This window comes from Heptranchias perlo, unplaced genomic scaffold (assembly GCF_035084215.1).
Source record: "Heptranchias perlo isolate sHepPer1 unplaced genomic scaffold, sHepPer1.hap1 HAP1_SCAFFOLD_56, whole genome shotgun sequence".
NCBI lineage: Eukaryota > Metazoa > Chordata > Chondrichthyes > Hexanchiformes > Hexanchidae > Heptranchias > Heptranchias perlo.
Genome location: NW_027139581.1, coordinates 3,175,475 through 3,192,536, shown reverse-complemented (window position 1 = coordinate 3,192,536; position 17,062 = coordinate 3,175,475). Strand labels below are relative to the sequence as shown.

The window sequence follows — 17,062 nt, the reverse complement described above, 5'->3', positions numbered from 1 at the left end:
TGTTGGTTTTTTGTGCCTAAAGGAATATATATTTGTTGCAGTCTATCACTGTCCTCCTCACTGTTCACTGCACTTCCAAGTTTTGTGTCATCTGCAATTTTTAACATTTTGCCCTGTGCACCCAAGTCCATGTCATTCATACCGACCTAAAGGGAAACACCACTGTACACCTCCCTCCGTCCGAAAAACTTTCACTTGCAATTGATCTCCAATATTTGATGTTAAAAATACACTGAAAATCGAACTCGGACCATCCCACTTTGCACAATTTAATTTCACTGATATTCCAGCGATTTTAAAACCTGCTCTCTGCCTCACTCTTCACCTCGATTTCAGAACACGAATAATGTGCAAGTTATGAATACACAGAATCGAGCTGTTTGCAGACCCGGGCTAATTCAGCCGCTCGAAACAGAGAGGGAGAGAGAGAGAGAGAGAAACAAACAGAAAGAAATGTATTTCCAATATTTGATGTGGAAAATAGATTGAAAGTCTAACTCGGATCATCCCAGTTTGGACAAATTAATTTCACTGATATTCCAACGATTTTAAACTCTGTTGAGGTCTCGCTCTCCGCCCCCCCCCCCCCCCCCCCCGCTCCGCCCCGCTCCCTTGTCTCCATCTGTGTCTATCTCTCCATCTGTCCATCTCTCTCTCTCTATCTGTCTCTCTCTCTCTCTCTCTCTTTCTATCTCTCTCTCTCTTTGACTCTTTCCACAATAGCCCGTTAAATAAACTGTGATGAAATTATTCGTTAAGGCGGAATAATTGAAATCCATTGTTCCTCAATCAGTCGATTGTCGCAATCAGTTGCAAAAACCTGTTGACATGACTTCACCCGCTGAAGAACATTATCATCCGCGTTTTGCTCATGGGGTGCGGTGGCCAAGTGGAAAGGCGTCGGTCTCGTAAACCGAAGAGCGCGGGTTCGATCCCCGTCCGTACCTGCTTCAGGCTATAAATTTTAACGAAATGACCGAATTGATGACAGTTTGTTCAACTTTCCACGGGCCACTGTTGAAAGAAGACTCACCGTTCACATTTCCATCTCTCTGTTCGTTAAGATCCAGAATAAAGTGATGTGGGGTGCGAGGAAAAGAGTGACAAAGAGAGACACTCAGAAAGAGAGAGAGACACTGGGACAGGAAGAGACTCTCTCGGTCTGTCTGAGTCTGTGTCAGTCTCTCTCCCTCCATCTGTCCAATACCCGCAGATTTGAGAATCACAGGGTCAAAGAAGGAAACAGATTGGAACACATTGAGCCTGTGTCCTGTTTCAAAACCGACTCCCAGGAAAACGGCTCCGGTTGAATCGTTAAATGGTCAAAGTTTTTCAGGCGACTTTGACCTCCTCCCTGAGATGGCGAGACACGGGGACGTGGGGCGATTAAAAGGCTTCGGAAAAATCATTTCCAATTGGATATTCTCCATCGTGGTGAGATATCCCCCCTCAGCCAGGGATTTAGCTCCCCGACGGGGAGGAAGCATTTTTAAGACGCCAATTACAAATTTTACTTCTTTGCCTCGCTTCTTCTTCAAAAACGACAGAGAAAAATAGAACAGAAAAAGAATGAAACAGGTGATTGTCACTTTCAGAATATTATTGAGCGGAGACTGTTTGGGGACTGAACTCTTGGGGCCCGTCTGTTGCAGAGCACAAATGTGTTCCGATCTGTTTCCTTCTTTGACCCTGTGATTCTCAGATCTGCGGGTATTAGAGAGAGGGAGGGGAGAGACAAAGAGACAGAGAGAGAGACAGACAGACAGACAGAGATAGAGAGAGAGAGAGAGAGAATCAGAGAGAGAGAGGGAGGGTGGGAGACAAAGAGACAGAGACAGAGCGACAGAGAGAGACGGAGACAGAGAGAGAAAGACGGAGACAGAGAGAGAAAGACGGAGACAGAGAGAGAGACACACACAAAGACTGATCGTGAGACACACGTTGAAACTTAGGGGGAGAGAGAGAGAGAGATTTAACGATTATGCCTCTTTGTGTAATGTGCCTGAGTGTATGTGTACATATAAATGCCGGTGTGTGTAATGTGCCTGTGTGTATGTTTAGTGCTGATGTTCCTTTGAGAGTGAGGTGCGAGCTTGAGGAAGCTTCCCACTCTCCCCTTGTGCGCAAAGCTTTCCAATAAACTTGAACTTTCTTCTGGTTTTGCTCCAAAAATTCGAGTATAAAAATGTTTGTATATGTGTGTATGCCTGCGTGTGTAATGTGCCTGTGTGTATGTGTATATATATATATATATATATATATATGCCTGCGTGTGTAATGTGTCGAAATGTGTGTGTGTGTGTGTGTCTCACTTTTTCTAAGCTTTTCTGAGTGGGTCTCTCTTTCTCTGTCTTTCTCTTTCTGTCACTCCCTCCCGCTCTCCCCACATTACTTTATTCTGGACCTTGACGAACAGAGAGATGGAAATGTGAAAGGTCAGTCTTCTTTCAACAGTGTCCCGTGGAAACCAGGGTTCAATTTCCCCACCGGGAGGTTACATTTTTATTGCCTTTAAAAGCTTCACTTTCATTCCTCTTGCAATATATCTCCAAGTGGAGGTTTACCAGAAAGATCCCGCATACAACAATGAAATGGATGGTCAGTCAATCTGCGTTTTGGTTTTGTTAGTTGAGGGAGGAAGGATAATTTCCTTAATAATGGATTCTAGCATTTTCATTTTAGACACACACATGCACAGCCATGTACACACGCAGACACTGATACATAGACAGATACTAACACACACACACACACACACACACACAGTTACACTCACTGACAGACAGACACACGTGTAGATTGAACCGCAGAGACGAAAGGTCATCAAATGAATGGTTAGAATAGATTCACTGAAATTTGAAGCATGTTTAACGCCATCTGTGGTGAGTGTCCTTTACTGACCCACACCAGTTCTTCGTTAGTGTACTGGTGAGTATCACCGCTTATCACGCAAGTGACCGGGGGTTCAATTCTCTAACGGGGAGGTTGTACTTTCGCTGCCTTTAAAAGTTTCACGTTCATTTCTCTTGCAATTTATCTCAAACATTGGATGCGTGAAAAAACACTGAGAAAGTGACTCGGACTATCCCACTTTCCACAATATAATTTCACGGACATTCCAGCGATTTTAAACCTTCCTCTCTGCGTCACCTTGATAACAGAACCACAATAATGAGCAAGAAATGAAATAAACAGTCGTGTTGTTTTATTTTATTCGTTCATGGGATGTGGGCGTCGCTGGAGAGACCAGCATTTATTGCCCATCCTTAATTGCCCTTGAGAAGGTGTTGGTGAGCCGCCTTCTTGAACCGCTGCAGTCCGTGTGTTGAAGGTTCTCCCACAGTACTCTTAGGAAGGGAGTTCCAGGATTTTGACCCAGCTACGATGAAGGAACGGCGATATATTTCCAAGTCGGGATGGTGTGTGACTTGGGGGGGAACGTGCAGGTCGTGTTGTTCCCATGCGCCTGCTGCCCTTGTCCTTCCAGGTGGTAGAGGTCATGAGTTTGGGAGGTGCTGTCGAAGATGCCTTGGCGAGTTGCTGCAGTGCATCTTGTAGATGGTACACACTGCAGCCACTGTGCGCCGGTGGTGAAGGGAGTGAATGTTTAGGGTGGTGGATGGACCTGAGGAACTTCTGCAGCAGTGTCCTGGGGCTGAGATGATTGGCCTTTGGCAACCACTAACCATCTTCCTTTGTGCTCGGTATGTCTTCAGCCACTGGAGAGTTTTAACCCTGATTCCCATTGACTTCAATTTTACGAGGGCTCCTTGGTGCGGTAATTGGCCAGATTTGTTGTGTCCTGCTTTTTATGGACAGGACACACCTGGGCAACTTTCCACATTGTCGGGTGGATGCCAGTGTTGCACCTGTACTGGAACAGTTTGGCTGGAGGCGCCGCTAGTTCTGGAGCACAAGTCTTCAGCACGAGAGCCGGGATGTTTCGGGGCCCGTAACTTTTGTTGTATCCACTGCACTCAGCTGTGAGACACACTCGCACAGACACATTACACACACGCAGCCATGTACAAACAGACACTGATACACAGATAGATAATCTGCAACAGACGGGCACAAAGAACGACCATGGCTCTGTGTGCAATGTGTGTGTGTCTCACTTTTTCTGAGCTTTTCAGTGGGAGTGTCCGTTTCTCTGTCTTTCTCACAATAGTCCAACATTCAGTTTGCTTTCTGGATTACCTGCTGCACCTGTGTGTTGACGTTTTGTGTTTCGTGTACGAGGACACCCAGATCCCTCTGTACTGCAGCATTTTGTTGTATTTCTCTATTCAAACAATATTTTGCTTTTTTATTTTTCCTCCAAAGTGGATGAATTTACATTTTCCCACATTATATTCCATCTGCCAATGTTTTGCCCATTCCCTTAACCTGTCAATATCCCTTTGCAGATTCTTTGTGTCACCCTCACAACTTGTTTTTCCACTTATTTTCGTATCATCAGCAAATTTGGCCACAATACACTCTGTCTCTTCATCCAAGTCATTGAAATATATTGTAAATAGTTGAGGCCCCAGCTCTGATCCCTGTGGGACCCCATTAGTTATAGATTGTCATTTTGAAAATGACCCTTTTATCCCGAATCTCTGTTTTCTGTTCGTTCGCCAATCCTCAATCCATGAGCTCTTATCTTGTGCCTGTTCTTCTCTGCGAGGTAAAGGCCAGAAGCAGTGGCTGCAGCGTGGCTGGAAGCGGCAGAAGGCATGGGTGTGTGCAAGCGTGGAGAATAACAAGCAGCAGGGATATCACCTTTTATGTGGCATCTCATCGAATGCCTTTTGTAAATCCAAATATACTGCATCCATTGGTTCCCCTTCATCCACCCTGCTCGTTACTTCCTCAAAGAACTCAAATAAAATTGTCAGACACGATTTCCCATTCATAAAACCATGTTGACTATTTTAGATTGTATTGTGAGTCCGCGAATGTCCTGCCACTGCTTCTTAATAATGAATTCTCGCATTTTCATTTGACACACAATCGGATTGGTTGAAAAGCAGAGATAAAAGCTTTGAAAAGAAAAATCTAAACCGTAGTCGGCAGGATTCGAACCTGCGCGGGGAGACCCCAATGGATTTCTAGTCCATCGCCTTAACCACTCGGCCACGACTACTTGTTTAAAACCCAATGCTGCTCACTTAAAATGGCAATAATCCAGCGCTCTGCAACACAGAGTCACGGAACTGGTATCGGTATCAACCGTCGCTCAGGGCGTCGGATGTTCATGCCAGTCACTCGTTTGTATAGTGGTGGGTATCCCTGGTCGACCTGGCTTCAAGTACACCTGGACGATGAACTTCTTCTACCTTTAAAGTTTTCATTTATCTCCAACATTGGACGTGTGAAAAAACACACATAAAATAACTCAGACAATCCCACTTTCCACAGAATAATTTCACTGATACTTCAGCGATTTTAAATCTCACTCCCCGCGTCACCTCGATGTCAGAACCACCATAATGAGCAAGAAATGAAAGGCAGAGTCGCGTTGTGAACAGACCCGGGCTAATTCAGCACCCCGACGGGGTGATGGGGGCAGATTCATTCATGACTTTCAAAATGGAACAGGATAAGTACTTAAAAGGAAAAAATTGCAGCGCTACGGGGATCGGGCTGGGGAGTGGGACTAGCTGGATTGGTCTTGCATAGAGCCGGCAAGGACTCGATGGGCGCAAAGGCCTCCTTTCGTGGTGTTAACTTTCTGTGATTCTGTGATGCAAGAGAGTCAATGAGCTGTATCAAAATTCAACAGATTAATACATACCAGGAGTGGGGTTCGAACCCACGCGGGTATAAACCCATTGGATCTTAAGTCCAACGCCTTAACCTCTCGGCCATCCTGGTCAATTCGCAAATTTGTTCTATGTGTAATGTAACTGACTGTCACTTCTTCTACGCTTTTCTTTGTCATGAAATGAATGGTTGGAACAGATTCACTGAAATTTGAAGCGTGTCTCACGCCATTTGTGGGGAGTGTCCATCACCCGCTCACGCCAGTTCCTCGTTCGTGCAGTGCTGAGTATCCCCGTCTGTCAAGCGGTTGATCCAGGTTAAATTCTCCTGTGTCGAGGTTCCAGTGCCTTTAAAAGCTTCACTTTCATTGCAATTTATCTCCACTATTTGATGTGGAAAATACACTGAATGTCGAACTCGGACCATCCGACTTTCCACAATTTAATTTCACTGATATTCCAGCGATTTTAAAACCTGCTCTCTGCCTCACCCTTCACCTCGTTGAACCCCAATAATTTATAAAGTAATGAATACGTCGAATCGAGCTGTGAGAAGACCCGGGCTAATCCAGCAACCCTAAACAGAGAGATAGAGAGAGAAATAGAAAGAAAGGGAAACAGAGAGCGAGACACAGGAAGAGAGACGGAGCCTGAGAGAGGCCCTGATCAGGGCGCAGAGGAGGTTTATCAGAAAGATCCCGCATACAACAGTGAAATGAATGGCCAGTTAATTTGCATTTTGGTGGTGTGAGTTGATGGAGGAAATTAAGCTAATTGTCATCAAATAAATGTTTGAAATATATTCACTGAAATTTGAAGGCTGTCTAACGCCATCTATGGTGCGTGTCCATCACCAGACGACACCAGCTCCTCGTTCGTATCGTGGTGAGCATCCTTGCCTGTTATTCGTTGCACCCGCGGTTCAATTTCCCGACCGGTGGTGGAAATTTTGCTGCCTTTAAAAGCTTCATTTTCCGTCCTGTGCCAGTTCCTCGTTAGTGTCGTGGTGAGGGACAGGGAGAGACAGAGAGAGAAAGGCATCGGAAAGGGCGGAGAGGAGGTTCACCAGAAAGATCTCACAAACAGCAATGAAATGGATGGTCAGTTCATCGGCTTTTTGGTGGTGTTGATTATCGTCCAGGTTTCGAAATTCAAATATACTGCATCCATTCGTTCCCCTTCATCCACCCTGCTCGTTACTTCCTCAAAGAACTCAAATAAAATTGTCAGACACGATTTCCCATTCATAAAACCATGTTGACTATTTTAGATTGTATTTTGAGTCCGCGAATGTCCTGCCAATACTTCTTAATAATGGATTCGAGCATTTTCATTTTGCACACACTCGCATTGGTTGAAACGCAGAGATAAAAGCTGTGAAAAGAAAAATCTAAACCGTAGTCGGCAGGATTCGAACCTGCGCGGGGAGACCCCAATGGATTTCTAGTCCACCGCCTTAACCACTCGGCCACGACTACTTGTTTAAAATTTAATGGTGCTCACTTAAAATCGCAATAATCCAGCGCTCTGCAACACAGAGCCACAGAACTGGTATCGGTATCAACCGTCGCTCAGGGCGTCGGATGTTCATGCCAGTCACTCGTTTGTACAGTGGTGGGTATCCCTGGTCGACCTGGCTTCAAATACACCTGGACGATGAACTTCTTCTACCTTTAAAGTTTTCATTTATCTCCAACATTGGACGTGTAAAAAAACACACATAAAATAACTCAGACAATCCCACTTTCCACAATATAATTTCACTGATATTTCAGCGATTTTAAATCTCACTCTCCGCGTCACCTCGATGTCAGAACCACAATAATGAGCAAGAAATGAAAGGCAGAGTCGCGTTGTGAACAGACCCGGGCTAATTCAGCACCCCGAGTGGCTGACGGAGTCAGATTCAATGATGGCTTTCAAAACGGAACGGGATAATATTGAAAGGAAAAAAATTGCAGTGCTCGGGGGATAGGGCGGGGTAGTGGGACCAGCTGGATTGGTCTTGCATGGAGCCGGCACGGACACGATGGGCCAAAAGGCCTCCTTCCGTGCTGTCACCTTTCCATGATTTTGTGATGCAAATGGCAAAAGAGAGTCAATGATCAGTATCAAAATCTAACGGAAATATCATCTCACAGAAATGGGGCTCGAACCCACGCGGGTAAAAACCCATTGAATTTTAAATCGAAACCCTTAACCACGCGACCATCCTGGTCCTTCCACAATCTTGTTCTATGTGTAATGTGCTTGAGTGTCACTTCTTCTACGCTTTTTTTGTCATCAAATAAATGGTTGGAATGGATTCATTGAAATTTGAAGCGTGTCGAACGCCATCTGTGGGAAGTGTCGATCAACTGCTCAAGCCAGTTCCTCGTTCGTGTTGTGCCCATGTCTCCCCCATGTCTCCATCTCTCTCCCTCGTTATCCCCATCTTTCACGCGGTTGATCAGGGTTCAATTCTCCAATGTCGAAGTCCCGGTGTTTCTGCCTTTAAAAGCTTCACTTTCATTGATCTCCACTATTTCATGTGGAAAATACACTGTAAGTCGAACTCGGACCATCCCACTTTCCACAATTTAATTTCACTGATATTCCAGCGATTTTAAAACCTGCTCTCTGCCTCACTCTTCACCTCGATTTCAGAACACTAATAACGTGCAAGTTATGAATACGCAGAATCGAGCTGTTTGCAGACGCGGGCTAATTCAGCCGCTCTGAACAGAGAGAAAGAGACATACAGAAAGGAATTTATTTCTAATATTTGATGTGGAAAAAACATTGAAAGATTAACTCGGACCATCCCACTTTCCAAAATTTAATCTCACTGATACTCCAACGATTTTTATACTCTCTATTAAGGTCTCTCTCTCTCTCCCCCCATGTCTCCATCTCTCCATCTCGTTTTCTCTCTCTGTCTCTTTCTATCTCTCTGTCTGTGAATCTTTCCACAATGGTCCGTTAAATGAACTGTCATGAAATTATTTGTGAATGCGGAATAGTCGAAATCCATTGCTCCTCAATCAGTCGATTGTCGCAATCAGTTGCAAAAAGCTGTTGATCTGACTTCACCCGATGAAGAACATTATCATCCGTTGTTTGCTCGTGGGGTGCGGTGGCCAAGTGGAAAAGCGTCAGTTTCATTAAACAGAGAAGCGCGGGTTCGATTTCCGTCCGTACTTGTTTCCACATTCAACTTTTAATGAAATGACCTATTTTAATGACAGTTTGTTTAACTTTCCACGGGCCACTGTTGAAAGAAGACTCACCGTTCACATTTCCATCTCTCTGTTCGTTAAGATCCAGAATAAAGTGATGTGGGGTGCGAGGAAAAGCGTGATAAAGAGAGACACTCAGAAAGAGAGAGAGACACTGGGACAGAAAGAGACTCTCTCGGTCTGTCTGAGTCTGTGTCAGTCTCTCTCCCTCCATCTGTCCAATACTCGCAGATTTGTGAATCACAGGGTCAAAGAAGGAAACATATTGGAACACATTGAGCCTGTGTCCTGTTTCAAAACCGACTCCCAGGAAAACGGATCCGGTAGAATCGTTAAATGGTCAAAGTTTTTCCAGCAAGTTTGACCTCCTCCCTGAGATGGCGAGACTCGGGGACGGTTTCGGAAGGCTTCAGAAAATTCATTTCCAATTGGATATTCTCCATCATGGTGAGATATCCCCATTTGCCAGGGATTCAATTCCCGGACGGGGACGAAGCATTTTTAAGAGGCCAACTGCAATTTTTTTCTGCTTTGCCTCGCTTCTTCTTCAAAAACGACAGAGGAAAATAGAACAGAAAATGAATGAAACGAGTGATTGTCACTTTCAGAATATTATTGAGTGGAGACTGTTTGGGGACAAATGTGTTCCGAACTGTTTCCTTCTTTGACGCTGTAATTCTGAGATCTGCGGGTATTATAGAGAGGGAGGGGGAGAGACAAACAGACAGACAGGCAGAGAAACAGAGACTGAGAGAGAGAGAGAGAGAGAGAATCAGAAAGAGAGAGAGAGAGAGAGAGGCATAGACTGATCATGAGATACACATTGAAACATAGAGGGAGGGAGAGAGAGAGGTTTAACGATTATGCCTGCGTGTGTAATGTGTCTAAATGTGTGTGTGTGTGTGTGTTTCTCACTTTTTCGAAGATTTCTGAGTGAGTCTCTGTTTCTCTGTCTTTCTCTCTCTTTCGCTCTCTCCCGCTCTCCCCTCATCACTTTATTCTGGATCTTGTCTAACAGAGAGATGGAAATGTGAAAGGTCAGTCTTCTTTCAACAGTGGCTCGTGGAAACCAGGGTTCAATTTCACGACAGGGAGGTTACAGTTTTATTGCCTTTAAAAGCTTCACTTTCATTTCTCTTGCAATTTATCTCCAAGTGGAGGTTTACCAGAAAGATCCCACATACAACAATGAAATGGATGGCCAGTTAATCTGCGTTTTGGTTTTGTTAGTTGAGGGAGGAAGGATAATTTCCTTAATAATGGATTCTAGCATTTTCATTTTAGACACAAAGATACACAGCCATGGACACACGCAGACACTGATAAACAGACAGTTACACACACAGGTACACACACTGAGAGACAGACACACACGTGTAGATTGAAATGCAGAGATGAAAGGTCATCAAATAAATGGTTAAAAAAGATTCACTGAAATTTGAAGCGTGTCTAACGCCATCTGTGTTGAGTGTCCTTTACAAACTCACACCAGTTCCTCGTTAGTAAACTGGTGATCACGCGGGTGATCAGGTTCAATTCTCCAACGAGGAGGTTGCGCTTTCGCTGTCTTCAAAAGTTTCAATTTCATTTCTCTTGCAATTTTTCTCTAATATTTGATGTGGAAAATACCGTGAAAGACGAACACGGACCACGAGGCACCGGACACAACAAAAGCAAACCAAGCCCAGTCGACCCTGCAAAGTCCTCCTCACAAACATCTGGGGACTTGTGCCAAAATTGGGAGAGCTGTCCCAAGCAATAGCCTAACATTGCCATTCTCACAGAATCATAACTTTCAGCCAACGTCCCAGACTCGTCCATCACCATCCCGAGGTATGTCCACTCCCACCGACAGAACAGACCCACCGGAGGTGGCAGTATATGCAGTCAGGAGGGAGTGACGCTGGGGGTCCTCAACATTGACTCCGGACCCCATGAAATCTCATGGCATCGGGTCAAACATGGGCAAGGAAACCTCCTGCTGATATCCACCAACAACACTCCATCAGCTGGTGAATCAGTCCTCCTCCATGTTGAGCACCACTTGGAGGAAGCACTGACGGGAGCAGGGGCACTCTGGGTGGGGAACTTCAATGTCCATCACCAAGAGTGGCTCGGTAGCACCACTAAGTTAAGCAAATTGTAATGAACTAAATGGTTAAAATAGAATTAGTGAAACTTGAAACGCATCTAACGCCACCTGTGGTGATTGTCATTGACCGACTCACGGCAGTTCCTCGTCAGTATAGTCTGTCTCGCGGGAAACCGGGGAGGCTCAACTCTTACTGCCATTAAAATACAGAGAGACGCTCTGAAAAACGTTGAAGAAGTGAGACACATTACACACACATATATACAGCCGCGTAAACACATAGACACTGATACACAAACAGGTACACACACTGACAGACAGGCGCACCCTTCACCTCGATGTCAGAACCACAATAATCTGCAAGTTGTGAATACGCAGAATCGAGCTGTGAGCAGACCCGGGCTAATTCAGCAGCTCTAAACAGACAGAGAGAGAGAAAGAAAGAGAAACAGAGAGCGAGACACAAGAAGAGAGATGGAGAGTGAGAGAAGCCTTGATAAGGACGCAGAGGAGGATTAGCAGAAAGATCCCACATGCAACAATGAAATGGATGGCCAGTTAATCTGCTTTTTGGTGGTGTTCGTTGAGGGAGGAAGGATTACCGTTCAGGTTTCCAAATTTGCGCACAGCAAGGTCCCATTAATAGTAATGAGAAAGTACCAGGTACATAATGGAGATGTAAAAAGAGTGTCACTGAACAGTATGAAAGTGTAAATTAAAAAGCGACCAGGAGTGGGCTTCAAACCGCAGAACTGGTCGAGGTGTCAGCAGTCGCTCAGTGGGCAGCACTCTCGGCAGCCAGCACACAATCTGCTGAAAGAAGGCTTGTCTTTCACATTTCCATCTCTTTGTCAGTCAAGATGAAATGATGTGGGGAGCGGGGGAAAGAGAGACAGAGAGAAAGAAAGACAGAGAAACACTTTGAAAAGCGTTGTAAAAGTGAGACACACACAAGCAGACACCCACACTGACAGACAGACACACTCGTGCAGATTGAAACGGAGAGATGAAAGGTTTGAAAAGAAAGCTCTGAACCGTAGTCGGCAGGATTCGAACAGACGCGGGGAGAATCCAATGGATTTCGGGACGACGACTTGACCTGTTCGAAATGCTGCTCACATTAAAATTACAAAGATCCATCGCTCTGTAACAGACGATCATTAAGAATTAGGATGCCTGTGTGTGCAATTTACCTGTATTTGTGTGTCTCACTTTTTCGAAGCTTTTCCGAGTGAGTCTCCGTTCCTCTGCCTTTCTTCGCTCTGTCACTCTCTCCCGCGCTCCCCACATCACTTTATTCTGGACCTTGATGAACAAAGATATGGAAATGTGAAAGTTAAGTCTTCTTTCAACAGTGCCCCGTGGAAAGTTAAGCAAATTGTCATCAAATAAATGGTTAAAATAGATTCACTGAAACCTGAAGCGTGTCTGACGCCATCTGTGGTGAGTGTCCTTAATGAGCCCACGGCAGTTCCTCGTTAGTATGGTGGTGAATATCCCCGCCTGTTATGCAAGAGACCGGGGCTTAATTCTCCGACGAAATATATCAAATCTTATTGCATTTAAAAGCTTCACTTTCATTTCTCTTGCAATTTATCTTCAACATTGGATGCGTGAAAAAACACTGATAAACTAACTCGGACTATCACACTTTCCACAATATAATTTCACTGACATTCCAGCGATTTTAAACCTTCCTCTCTGCGTCACCTTTATGACAGAACCACAATAATGAGCAAGAAATGAAAGAAACAGTCGCGTTGTATTATTTTATTCGTTCATGGGATGTGGGCGTCGCTGGAGAGACCAGCATTTATTGCCCATCCCTAATTGCCCTCGAGAAGGTGGTGGTGAGCCGCCTTCTTGAACCGCTGCAGTCCGTGTGGTGACGGTTCCCCCACAGTGCTGTTAGGAAGGGAGTTCCGGGATTTTGACCCAGCTACGATGAAGGAACGGCGATATATTTCCAAGTCGGGATAGTGTGTGACTTGGAGGGGAACGTGCAGGTGGTGTTGTTCCCATGTGCCTGCTGCCCTTGTCCTTCTGGGTGGGAGAGGTCGCGGGTTTGGGAGGTGCTGTCGAAGATGCCTTGGCGAGTTGCTGCAGTGCATCCTGTAGATGGTACACACTGCAGCCACTGTGCGCCGGTGGTGGAGGGACTGAATGTTTAGGGTGGTGGATGGACCTGAGGAACTTCTGCAGCAGTGTGCTGGGGCTGAGATGATTGGCCTTTGGCAACCACTAACCATCTTCCTTTGTGCTCGGTATGTCTTCAGCCACTGGAGAATTTTCACCATGATTCCCATTGACTTCAATTTTACGAGGGCTCCTTGGTGCTACACTCGGTCAAATGCTGCCTTGATGTCAAGGGCTGTCACTCTCACCCCACCTCTGGAATTCAGCTCTTTTGTCCATGTTTGGACAAAGCCTGTAATGAGGTCTGGAGCCGAGTGGTCCTGGTGTAACCCAAACTGAGCATTGGTGAGCAGGTTATTGGTGAGTAAGTGCCGCTTGATAGCACTGTCGACGATACCTTCCATCAGTTTGTTGATGTTTGAGAGTAGACAGATTGGGCGGTAATTGGCCGGATTGGTTGTGTCCTGCTTTTTATGGACAGGACATACCTGGGCAATTTTCCACATTGTCGGGTAGATGCCAGTGTTGTACCTGTACTGGGACAGTTTGGCTGGAGGCGCCGCTAGTTCTGGAGCACAAGTCTTCAGCACGAGAGCCGGGATGTTGTCGGGGCCCGTAGCTTTTGTTGTATCCACTGCACTCAGCTGTGAGACACACACGCACAGACACATTACACACACGCAGCCATGTACAAACCGACACTGATACACAGATAGATAATCACACATACAGTTACACACACTGACAGACAGACACACACGTGTATGTTGAAACGCAGATATGGAAGGTTTGAAAATAAAGCTGTGAACCGTTGTCGGCAGGATTCGAAGCTGCCGGAGGCCCCAATAGATTTCTGGTCCATTGCCTTCAGAACAACGACTTAACCTCAACTAAAACCTGCTCACGTAAAATGGCAACGACCCATCGCTCTGCAACACACGGGCATCAAGGTTCACTAGGCCTGTGTGTGTAATGTGTATGTTTGTCTCACTTGTTCTAAGCTTTTCTGAGTGGGTCTCCTCTTTCTCTGCCTTTCTCTCTCTCTCTGTCACTCTTTCCCGCGCTCCACACATCACTTTATTCTGGCACCTTGACTAACAAAGAGATGGAAATGTGAAAGGTAAGTTTTCTTTCAACAGAGGCCCGTGGAAAGTTTGTGTGCAACGTGCCTGAGGGTCACTTCCACGCTTTTCTGAGTGTCTCACAGTCTTTCTTTCTCCCTGTCATTTTGTCCCCATCTCCCCACATCATTTTGCTCTGTCCCTTGACCAACAAAGTGATGGAATTGTGAAATGTAAGACCTCTTTCAACAGAGACCCATGGAAAGTTAAACAAACTATCATCGAATAAATAGTTTAAAAAGATTGACTGGAACATAAAACATGTCTCAGACCACCTGTGGTGAGAGGACATTCACTTCGTGCATCAGTTCTCCGTTAGTGGGAGCACGCGGGAGACCGAGGTTCAATTGTGGCATTAAAAGTCTCACTTTTATGTTTCTGGCCATTTATCTACAATATTGGATGCAGAAAATCTATTGATAAAATGTTCCCACCTTCCCGAAATTAATTGCACTGATATTCCAGCGAATCTCAGATCTCTCTTCTCTGCTCCACTCTGGCCTTTGAGTCTGAAGATTGTGGGTTCAAGCCCCACCGCACCAGAGAGCTGAGCAGAGCAGAGGTTCCCAAACCGGGAACCGGACAAGGTTCGCAAGGGGTCTGAGAAGAGGGAGGCCGTTGACACTCACAAAACAGGAGATGCCTGCAATACCAATCGTCTCCAGTGGTGGCGCTGCAGCTCTCCCCTCGACTCTCTCAGTTTGATGCTATCACAATTGCCCACAACAAAAAGTTGCATTGATATCGAGTCTTTAACGCAGCAAAACGCCCCAAGGCGCTTCACACCAGCGTAATCGGACAAATAATTGACGCAGAGCCGCATGACTGGTATAGTTATCAGCCGTCGCTCAGTGGGCATCAGTCTTGGCAACTAGCTCACAATGTGTTGAAAGAAGGCTTGTCTTTCACATATTCCATCTCTTTGTTAGTCAAAGTCCAGAATGAAATGATGTGGGGAGCGGGGGAAAGAGTGACAGAGAGACACACTGAAAAGTGTTGAATAAGTGAGACACACACGGACAGACACAATTCACACACACTGACTCAGCAGACACTGATACACAGATAGATACTCAAACACACAGGTGCACAAACTGACAGACGGACACACACGTGTCGGTTGAAACGCAGACGTGAAGGGTCTGAAAACAAAGCTCTGAACCTGCACGGGGAGACCCCATTGAATTTTTTATCCATCGCCCGAAACAACTCGGCCACGTCTGCGAGAGCTCAGCGAAATGCTGCTCACTTAAAATTGCAACCATCCATCGCGCTGCAACAGACGGGCACCAAGAACGACCGTGCCTCTGTGTGTAATTTGTGTGTGTCTCATTTTTTCTCAGCTTTTCAGTGTGAGTGTCCGTTTCTCTGTCTTTCTCTCAATAGTCCAATATTCAGTTTGCCTTCTGGATTACTTGCTGCACCTGTATGGTGACGTTTTGTGTTTCATGTCCGATGACACCCAGATCACTCTGCACTGCAGCATTTTGTAGTATTTCTCCGTTGAAATAATATTTTGCTTTTTTATTGTTCCTGCCAAAGTGGATGACTTCACATTTTCCCACCTTATATTCCATCTGCCAAATTTTTGCCCATTCGCTTAACCTGTCAATATCCCTTTGTGTCACCCTCGCAACTTGCTTTTCCACCTATTTTCGTATCATCAGCAAATTTGGCAACAATACACTCTGTGCCTTCATGCAAGTCATTGATATATATTGTGAATAGTTGAGGCACCAGCACTGATCCCTGCGGCACCCATCAGTTACCGATTGCCATTTTGAAAATGACCCTTTAATCCCGACTCTTTGTTTTCTGTTAGTTAGCAAATCCCCAATCTATGAACTCTTATCTTGTGCCTGTTATTCTCTGCGAGGTAAAGGTCAGAAGCAGTGGCAGAAGGCACGGGTGGGTGCAAGTGTGGAGAATAACAAGCAGCAGGGATACCACCATTTATATGGCACCTTATCGAATGCCTTTTGGAACTCCAAATATACTGCATCCATTGGTTCCCCTTTATCCACCCTGATCGTTACTTCCTCAAAGAACTCCAATAAAATTTTCAGACACGATTTCCCATTCATAAAACCATGTTGACTATTCTAGATTGGATAATGAGTCCGCGAATGTCCTGCTCCTCCTTCTTAATTCTGGATTTTCATTTCACACACTCGCTTCGGTTGAAACGCAGAGATTAAAGGATAAAAAGTAACTCTGAACCGTAGTCGGCAGGATTCGAACCTGCGCGGAGAAACCCCAATGGACTTCAAGTCCATCGCCTTAACCACTCGGCCACAACTACTTGCTAAAAACATAATGCTGCTCACTTAAAATCGCAATAATCCAGCCCTCTGCGACAACGAGCCGCAGAACTGGTGTCGGGATCAGCCGTCGGTGAGGGGGTCGGTTGTTCACGCCAGTTACTCGTTTGGATATTGGTGGGTATCCCGACCTATTACATGGTAGACCTGGCTTTAAATACACCTGGACGATGAACTTCTCCTCCCTTTAAAGATATCATTTATCTCCAACATTGGACGTGTTGAAAAAAGACTGATAAACGAACTCGGACAATCCCACTTTCCACAATATAATTTCACTGATATTTCAGCGATTTTAAATCTCACTCTCCGCGTCACCTCGAAGTCAGAACCACAATAATGAGCAAGAAATGAAAGGCAGAGTCGCGTTGTGAAGAGACCCGGGCTAATTCAGCATCCCGAAGTGGCTGATGGAGGCAGATTC

The 17,062-nt window shown here is 45.4% G+C and overlaps 5 non-coding genes across 5 annotated transcripts; 1 reads left to right on the top strand and 4 right to left on the bottom strand.

The window, feature by feature from the left end:
- Positions 1-875: 875 nt before the first annotated feature.
- trnat-cgu (transfer RNA threonine (anticodon CGU)) lies at positions 876-947 on the top strand. The gene has a single exon. It is a non-coding gene; the product is annotated as a tRNA-Thr (tRNA).
- Positions 948-5,049: 4,102 nt separating this feature from the next.
- On the bottom strand, positions 5,050-5,131 carry trnas-aga (transfer RNA serine (anticodon AGA)). Its single transcript has one exon. It is a non-coding gene; the product is annotated as a tRNA-Ser (tRNA).
- A 648-nt stretch (positions 5,132-5,779) lies between these two features.
- On the bottom strand, positions 5,780-5,862 carry trnal-uaa (transfer RNA leucine (anticodon UAA)). Its single transcript has one exon. It is a non-coding gene; the product is annotated as a tRNA-Leu (tRNA).
- Positions 5,863-7,146: 1,284 nt separating this feature from the next.
- Positions 7,147-7,228, bottom strand: trnas-aga (transfer RNA serine (anticodon AGA)). Its single transcript has one exon. It is a non-coding gene; the product is annotated as a tRNA-Ser (tRNA).
- A 9,309-nt stretch (positions 7,229-16,537) lies between these two features.
- Positions 16,538-16,619, bottom strand: trnas-uga (transfer RNA serine (anticodon UGA)). Its single transcript has one exon. It is a non-coding gene; the product is annotated as a tRNA-Ser (tRNA).
- Between the last annotated feature and the right edge of the window lie 443 nt (positions 16,620-17,062).